The sequence below is a fragment of the Dermacentor andersoni genome, chromosome 6 (assembly GCF_023375885.2).
Source record: "Dermacentor andersoni chromosome 6, qqDerAnde1_hic_scaffold, whole genome shotgun sequence".
Lineage (NCBI taxonomy): Eukaryota > Metazoa > Arthropoda > Arachnida > Ixodida > Ixodidae > Dermacentor > Dermacentor andersoni.
Genome location: NC_092819.1, coordinates 36,900,657 through 36,908,729, shown reverse-complemented (window position 1 = coordinate 36,908,729; position 8,073 = coordinate 36,900,657).

Here is an 8,073-nt window from a genome sequence, read left to right as displayed (position 1 = left end):
TTGCCCAACATATGTATGAGCGCGCAGACGATTGTTCACATAAGCAGTGCATGCGCGGCCGTCTGCCGTGTTTTAAATATCGACAGACAACTTTTAAGGTTATCGCGCTTTCGCGCGCCTCCGACGGTAGTCGGGAAGGGATCAGCGCCCTGCACATTCCTCGTTGTTTTTCACCTTTCTACAGTTCGTTGCACCCTCCCGTGCGATTGTTCCCGTTAGCGTCTCATTCGTCAAGTCGAGCCGAGAAGGCAGCATGCGTGTGCACGCGCGACTTGCGGGAGGGAGGAGAGCGGCAAAGAAAGGTTCGCTTTAAAACAAAGAAATAGAAGGGCATCGCTTGCGCCCAGACCGGCTGAACTGAATTCTGGGGTTTTGCGTGCCAAGACCACGATTTGATTACGAGGCACGCCGTATAGTGGGGGGAACTCCAGATTCATTTTGACCACCACCAGGGGATCTTTAACGTGCCACCATTTCACACGGGACACGGGCGTTCTTTGCATTTCGCTCCCCATCGAAATGCGGCCGCCCGCCACGGCCGGGATCCGATCCCGCGACCTCGTGCCTAGCAGTGCATATCACCGATATGCGTGCAGTCGGTGCAGTGTAGTCGAAGCCACACTGCGCTCGTCTCGTCGTGTTTTGGACGACCGGATAATAAGGGGAGAAATACGAAGGGTGTTGCGCCAATCCTGGAATCCAATCCCTCGTAGTATCGAACGACGACTTCAGAGGGCAACAACAACAGCAGGGGACCGTGAGAAACGCGGAGAAGCCCAGCGTGAGAGAAGAAATAACGCTTTATGCGGTGTGCGTTCAGCTTTCGGCCAGCATATCGTGGCTTCCAGCCTCTCGACCTGGCTGTCCGGCGCACGATAACTGCATAGCGCTAGACGCTCTCCTCTCCGTTATCCTCTATCCTTGACCTTTACACCCACCCCCTCTGCTGAGCGGTGTTCAGGTGTCAGCAGCCTGCGTTATAGTGACAGTGCGATTTGAAGTACACATCCTTTTCGTCCCTTCCTTTGCATTTCGTTATTTGGTATATGTAGGCCTGTTAAATAAGCAACCAGCTATGCTACTACTGACCAGCGCGTGCGTCAGCGGCTTCTGACCACTACCTCCGATTTTAGTGACGTGCATTGATAAGTCGTAAACAAATCCAACGCCAAAAGGCCGCACTCTATTTGGCGCACATTTTTAGAAGGTCATTCTAAAAAGAGGACATAATTGGTGATTTTTCGCGTCCAAGGAATTCTGGCGTCACACTGCAGTTACCGGATCGACCGCTATCAGATAAAGCAAGATAAGCGGGACAGAAAATGCTTCCGGAGATGACCCCCTCCGCCACTCTAAGACAAGCACTACATTTATGTTCTTTCTTTCTATGAAATCGCGGCCGTGGCTGCCGCATTTCGATGGGGGCAAAATGCAAAAAAAGCTCGTGTCCCGTGCATTTGGGAGCACGTTAAAGAACCCCAGGTGGTCAAAATCCGCAGTCCCGTACTACGACGTGCCTCAATCAAATCGTGGTTTTGGCACATAAAACCCCAAAATTCAACTTCTTCCTTTCTTCCTTTTTCTTTCTTTCTATGTCGACTAACGTTCCATGCAGCTTTCTTCGCTGTGTTGCGGTGTTACGAATGTCCACTAGCACGGATAACTTGCGAGCACTTCCTTTCGCTGTTGTCATCCGTGATGAACGTAGATGCCTCGTTATTAATTTCCGCTGCAGTTCTGTTTTATTTTTTTCATCAGCCCTGCCATTTCGTCCGTTCCGACGTGCCCCACGGAGACATCAGCGGTGCGTTTTTCCGATACAAACGAGCTCCTTCCGAGCGCTTTCTTGGCCACGTCTTAATAGCTTTCTTGTCCGTGTGTGTGCGTGCGTGTTGGACGGTTGACAATTCTTTCTTTATTTCGTTACGCCTTTACACGCTCCGTTTCGTCGGCTGTATACCGTCTCCTAGCCACAGGTCTTCTCGTTGCACCGGTCGAACCTTTCTGTTTCCTGACGTCTCCTCCTGCACCTGGTCGTTCACTGAAGCGAGTTGGATCCATAGTCACTGTAGTCTTCACGCAATCGAGTCACGCCAGGGGTCCCTGAGCTCGCACGGCTGTCGCAGTGCAAAGCGACCCTGCGACGAGCCCGTCGAAGGTCGCAGCGAAGCTACGGTTCTCGGTCATCATCTGCTTTGAAGAAGAAAGTAAAGAAACGAGCTGGCCGGTCGTGGCGAAGGGGGAGGAGGTGGCGATCGAGCGTTCCCCTTTCCTGCTGGGAGGTTGGGTTGAGGGGAACATGGTTATAACAGCGCGTTTTGAGGACAGGGCACAGAAAGAATGCCTAGCCAGCAACAAGAAAGACACAGATAGAAATCAAGCCGGCAACCAACTAGCCCATCTAAGTCTGTTAAGGGTTGAGGAGTCGCGTTGCCACGATGTCCCTGCGCAAGAGAAACCACGCGTCCTCTCGCCCGATTAGATAAGCGGCGTCGGGCGACGCCTGATGCGCTATCTAGGGCTTGTCTGTGCCAGCCTCAGATAACGGAAAACACGCGGCTAAGGGAAACATCGTCGGGTCTCTTGTCTCTCCTTATGTTAGAAGGAGGGGGGGGGGGGGGGGGGGGGCGTTCGTGCTTAGTCATGCAGCGGTGGGGTATCTGCGGCGAAGCGAACTTTCTTCGCCGTTGCGCGTGTGTATTTGCACTGGGTGCATCAAAAGAAAGCAACGATTATGTGAAAAACAAGAGCTCGTGACTTTCAAGCGGTCGTCGTTCCCCCCTGAAGGAGGAGCCAAGTTGGTTCCAAAACGCTTCTTCTTTTTTGGTTGGAGCCACTTGAAAGCCATAATTATTGAACCCAACGAAACAGGTGATTTCGTCAAAATGTTTAGTTTCAAGAGTAACATAAGCCAGTAGCCTCTGTACGTAAACTATTATTTGAAAAGTTCTGCGTTCAACATTTTGCATTTTGAAGGGAAACGTTGTTTACTACAGAAGAAAATGAAGACCAAACGCTTCCCTTAAGTTTCACGCCAAACCTGAGCGTCGATACGTCACCGTGACGTCGCGGATATAAAAAAAGTATTTTACCTTGTTTTTGCAGCCTTGGTATAGGAAAATATGCATCAATGTTGCTAGGTCGAGTCACTTTAGGTTTTTTTTTTTTTAATGCAAGGTAGTCCTGCGCTCCAACAATAAACAAATCTCTAGAACACTGAGATGCTGTCAAAATTTGTGACGTCACTGTGGACTCGTGCGGGAACTGCACGACGGTGTCGCCACCTGCGTTTTGTTATCGCGTCTTTTCTGCACGGTCAGAGCGGTCGTTTTGCTATCGCAGGAACGTTACGTATTGATACAAAAACTACTTTCAGTTTTTATATATATTTTTTGTTGGATTGAAGCGGCTAATGTGGCACCTCGCGTACAGAAAAAGAGCCAGAGCTAAAAAAAAAAAACAGATTTTCCTACTCAATACATGTAAAAGGCAGAAATGCTATTTTAGACTACCGCTGCACCGATTTGAATGAAATTCGTTGCAGTTGAAAGGGAAAAGTTACATTCTCGTGACCATAGAAAGCAAAATTTTAACTTGGGACATGAAAGTGTTTACAAAAGTTTGAGGAAATCGCAAAGCTTAAAAAGAAAGGAAATTGAGCTCGAAGTTTACAAATCCGGAGCTCCGCACTAAAAACGTTTATCGCAGTTATGTAAACTGCATCTGTTAGAGCATCTAAAGCGGGCAAATGTTATATATGCATTTACATCTTTTGTGAAATTGTTAGGATGGTTACGGGGGTTTTGCAAAAGCCATACTCACACAAGTTAATGGCATATTTCGGAGCGGTGTATAACACATAAGTTTTGTCCGCCTTTGATGTATTGTGAGGTGTAGATTGCAAAATTGTGATATCTTTCTTTATTTCTGAGCTATCGAATTGTAAATTTGATACTTTAGTTCTTTGAGATCTTGCAGATTAGTTCTTTGAGATCTTGCAGGTTTCAAGAACTTTTTCTACAGAAATTGGCAGTCTAAATAAAAAAAATATTTCCTAGAATCACTACATTTTAACATCTCGTAAATGCAACAAACCTCATCAGAAGCGATGCAGTGGTTGCCGAGAAAAACGATTTTTTCACTCCCATGTATTAATAGATGGTCGAACTAAAGTTTCTTCTTAATAAAGTATATCAGGCCCACTAATTGCAGCGGTGCTTGCTACTTCTGCTGGAGATTATTGAGATATGAAATGTTTCTGAAGACCAACTTCACCCGGTCAAGATCGTATCACCGCCCAGCATCCTTCCTTTGCGGTAGTATAAACACCCGCCGTTCTCGCTAATAAATGTTTACTGAATACCACTTATTCATCGGCCATACCTCGCCGCGTATTCCTTAGTGGCAGGCTCTGTGGATTACAACTGCGTTTTCGCGACAACTTACCACCATACCGTGACTCTTGCGATTGCGGAAATACCATATACATGGGTTTACTGCACAAGTTAGAGAACAGACAGTTTAGAACCCCAGCGTTCCTTCGCCTTACATACGCTCAACGCAAGCACCCTTGCAGCATGTTACGGTGCGCGTCCCTTCAAGACAGAGACCCAAACTTATAAGAACGCGTTAGAAGACATGGTACCGTCTTGGGCCTCGTGCAAAACATATCCAAGCCAACAGTCTATTAGCAACCATGCTGTCGTTTCTATGCGAGAAGGTTATATACTTAACCTTCTGGAGTGCCAATCCCAGCCGCCGCCTACGTGAGCGCGTGAAGCCGCCGGCGGCCATATATTGCTAGAGGAAAAAGAGCGCGGCTACAGTACAGTAAATTGGATACGAGTGACAGGGAAATCGTGAGGTTGATAAGCGGCAAGAAGGCAGAAGCTTGCACAAGACCTCAGGAAAATAAAATGACTTTTTGAGCAGTGTGGTCAGGGAGCCGTGCTGTGGTTTAAATGTCTATTAAAAATCCTCCAATATATGAACAGAGGCCGACAAAAAAATGAGGGCATTTTGGGAAAGGTGAAACCACCGGAAATCTCAGGACAGCACTTTAAGGCATGAAAGATGACTTAAAAATAAGAAAAAAAAAACATAACGCTGACAGAGCAGCCAAAGTTCGGTACAAATAAATTGGCTGTTGAAGCAGTTCAGCTGAAATCCGATGGTGCGAAATAAGGCGAGAATGTCGGCAAGTGTTGAAGAGAGGTCAAGTAGGTCCTGTGACCGACGCCAGCGCCCGGCATCTGTCAGGTGACTGCACGTATAAGCGATATGCCTGGTCGTCAGTCGTTACAGGGTGATTCGGGTCTGAAATTTTGGACACGGATTCCATCACATTAGGTACAATGCACTCTACGGCGTCATTCTTCGACGACTCGTACCGATTCTCGCGCAATGACGAACATGTACAAAGTGTCTCACGTGCCGACTGTCACCTTCCTCGAATTGCCAACACTCGTTACCCGCCGTAGTTGCTTAGTGGCGATGGTGTACGGCTGCTAAGCACGAAATCGCGGAATCGAATCGCAGCCACGGCAGCCGTATTTCGATGGGTGTGAAATGCGAAAACATCCGTATACTTAGGTTTAGGCGCACATTAAAGAATGCCAGGTGCTCCAAATTATTCCGGAACCCCCCACTACGGCGTGCCTCATAATCAGATCGTGGTTTTGGCACGTAAAACCCCATAATTTATTATTTAACATTCCTTAAGAATGTCCTTGGCGGTCGCACAACTCTTGAATACAAGTAAGTGTCAAAAGTCGTGCGCGAGGTCTTTGAGTATATATGTGAATAGCCTTTATGGCGTTCGATATCTGCTAGTTAACATTGCGGCTATATTATAAAAGCGGAACGGCAACATGGTAGACAATATGGAGAACAGCCAAATTCCGCATGTATTATTGCAAAATAAGTTTGAATAGCGGCCTTCCTTCACGCACGTGGATAACTGTGACAGGAGACCACTTTGGGAACTAACTGGCAAGTACTATATATGTCATACCTAAAGGTGTACACGGCCCGGTGGCCAGTAAATGTGACGTAGTATTGAGAGCAGCTTCGGCCATAGCATGCTAACGGACGACGGCACTTGGACAGTTTGCAGAATTCTTGTGTCGTGCGCTTTGCTTCAAGGTGCAAAACCAGCATATTCGTGTATATATCTTAATACTTAAGCACGTCTCGATTTGCAGCTGCTGCGGTAGCCCATGAGTGCAGATAGCAAAGTCGCTAGGGAAATAATTGGGGGACGAAATCGACAGGTCAAAATCAAAAGCCGTCCACGACGGCGTCTCTCGTGCGATGTTCGGACGTCAAGAAGTTGTGCCGACTGAAGAAAGGCTGCCACGGAGTGCTTCTGACGATTACCTATGGGTTGTTTACCCAGCATTAAAAAGAAAAAAAAGAAAAGGAAAAAAAAAGAACTGTATCAATAGCCCAGAATCAATCATCGCTCGTCGCGACTAAACGCTCTTAGGATAAGCCATTTCCAGGCGACGAGTGGTTACGCTTTATCAAAAACACTGATAACGCCGGCGGGACAAGCATTGTGGCAAAGTTCAATGCGCAGAGATAGCTTTTAATTATTTTATTTTTGTTTTGTTGACGTCATCACCGCGTCACCGCAGGAAGTTTGAAAAGTTGAAAAGGTCAGTAAACCCTGGTGTCCAGAAAAGCTGGATACGCTCGTGGTAAGATAACCTGGTTGTTTTTTTTCTTCTTGCCATTAAAGTCTTTCCGGATAGCTTTGTCCCCCGCGAGAGAGCATTTTCGAGAAAATAGTAACTGGAACGTCAATATATTTAATTGCATATCCTGACGACGGATATCTCGAACCTGATATGCTGTATAGCCTCATAGCATCTGCTACATGGATATGGCTGCAATATTACCCGTCTTCAATTCCGCCAATACAACGTATCTACTAAAGTGACAAAGTAAATTAGTCGAACCTGTTTAATTAGTAAACCGAACGTTGAGATTCGTCGTGCAATGTCTGCCACTTCAAGTATAATCGACCTGGAGAGAGGCGAAACTGCGCCATCTGCTCCAGGTGATATTTTCTTACAAGATCTGTTGGGAATAATTATGAAAAGTCAAGTAGGTATTATGCGAGGCTGTTTTTGTCCGTCGAGTCAGACCAGACCTGCCGTTGTGTCACGAATTGTCACTTCGTCGCTGCGGTAGACCCCGATAGGCGGCTTTTCGCTACAAACATCTATATATACACTATTAGTACACGGCGTGGCATGTGGCCAAAAGGGAAAATAAAGAAACAAGTGCGCGTGGCAGGCTCTCACCAGAAGATCTTCCACGACCTTCAAAGCCTTCCTCCAGGCGTCTCAAAAACTGCAACCGCGTGTAGGAGGAAATAAATAAAAGAAACAAAAAAGGAAGGAAAAGGAAAACAAATATAAGACAGTCTGATTCGGATTCAGTGCCACTTCCACGAGAATGTACTTGTGAAATACACAAATAGTTTTCAAGAATGCTACGTGGCATTGATGACGATAGCGTATTACCACTCATTCATGGGCATAGAGAAATTTATTTGCGAATCCCACCTATTTCATTGTCATTCTTATTGGTCATTTGTTTCTTCGCTCCTTTTCTTTATGTATGTATACATTTATGTGATCGCTCGTTCAGGCCAACGGCTCGTGCAAAAGATATGTCTAGTCTGCTTGCCATCATAGTTTATCCAGAATAATATATTAAGTAATCCCTGTAATATAATTATGAAAGCCACCTATTTGTTGGCCATTCCCCCTGAGTGGTCAGTTGCCAGTGCCTTTAAGGACGTCATTATCATCATCCTCTTATTCATCCAGAAATGAACTCACAAACGGTAAACCCTAGCTGATCAACCCGTTAGGATGACGCAATGCAACTCGAGTGTGTTAAAAAAAAGCCCAAGGCACCTAAGCACTTCCTATGAGCCGTGAATGCGAAAGCATTAATGTCCCGATTGAACGCCGCTGAGTGCTTCTTCGAGTTTTGCGCTGCGAGTGATGTTTTCTAGTTTTGTGAATAAATTGGTGCGGGTTACATTTTTTTTTTTTT